This window comes from Solanum lycopersicum, chromosome 5, assembly GCF_036512215.1.
Source record: "Solanum lycopersicum chromosome 5, SLM_r2.1".
Lineage (NCBI taxonomy): Eukaryota > Viridiplantae > Streptophyta > Magnoliopsida > Solanales > Solanaceae > Solanum > Solanum lycopersicum.
This window is the reverse complement of record NC_090804.1, coordinates 28,393,002-28,394,311: the sequence shown is the minus strand read 5'-3', so window position 1 is coordinate 28,394,311 and position 1,310 is coordinate 28,393,002. Positions and strand designations below refer to the sequence as shown.

The 1,310-nt window shown below is 37.1% G+C and overlaps 1 pseudogene; it reads right to left on the bottom strand.

Annotated features, from left to right (window-relative positions):
- Nucleotides 1-266: 266 nt before the first annotated feature.
- On the bottom strand, nucleotides 267-1,104 carry LOC112941449 (uncharacterized tatC-like protein ymf16; annotated as a pseudogene).
- Between the last annotated feature and the right edge of the window lie 206 nt (nucleotides 1,105-1,310).

Sequence of the window (1,310 nt, the reverse complement as noted above, 5' to 3'; positions counted from 1 at the left end):
AAGGAAGATTGGTCCGCTCCAAAAAGCTGAGTATTTCGATTCGCCCCCATATGTGGTTGGACTTCATACAAGTCTGCCTCCTTTCTCTTGATGGAATATATCAATACCCGACCTCCAGCCTTGCTTGCATTCTTCATCGACGCTCGCCAAATGTATCACTCATCCAGCTCCCCACGGAGTGGTAAAGGTTCTTCTTGTGTGTTATAATCTCGGTTAAGAATTTCTCAGCAATTCAATGATAATAACTTTGCAAGTTTCTAGGGAGGCTACATTTCTTTTTTGTGGACCGAGCCTCTTTCCCTCATTCCAGCCGTCCAGTCCTCTTCACGAACTTGTACAATCGATGACACAAATATATACTACTCTATTATCAAAGAAATAAGTAAAGGGGCGTAAATTTTGCACCTGATATCTAGAGATGTGGAAAGAGAAGCTATGATAAGAGGAAAAACCATAAAAAATGACGGTAATATGTGGAGGTTTCTATACAATGACCTTTTGGTTTTGGCAAAAAGATCATAATTACAGGTACCTTGGATCACACCGATGGAATGAACGAAATACGAATAGTTAACATAATATGGTCATAGATCTTAGGTTGTAACTTGATTATCAGAAAATTTGTTGATGTTGCACCCATGAAGTATGGAAAGTGCCAAACATTGGGAACTCCCCGGGAAGGAGTTAGGAACAGGAACAAGTAGAAGAGAGAACCACTTAAATGGAGGAATCAATTGTATTTTGTCCTTTGTTCCCCATAGAAACTGGAATCAAAAAGCACCAAATTTGATGACTTATTAAGGGAAAGATGAACTAAGAGCATCCTATTGGAGACATTGCAACATATGTTGGGAAGGCCTCTATTTATTTTGTACGAACAAAAAATGAATCCAATGGCAGGGTAAGAAAGGGTTAAGCTAATCGAGATATTAACTCTTCCGAGAGCCAGTAACGCGTAAACCATGTCAAACCAAGACCAATCAATACCAGAACAAAATAGATTCGAACTTATCCTATAATAGTTTCTAGTGCGAAATGAAATTCATAGGATATATATGAGTAATTCAAAGGAGAAATAGAAATATTTGATAGGATTCGATTCATTTAAGTAATGAATAATAGGATTCATTATGTATCAGAACTGAATCACTACACTAATCACAACTGAATCACTACACGAATCAGAACTTGAAACAATAAAAAAATAATTATATGGGGCTTCTCTATCGAGAAGAAAAAGTTTTTCTCTCAGAGAGGAATTTTCTTTGCTTAGAAAAGTGTGCCTTCTATCAAGGGAGTTCATAACTCAA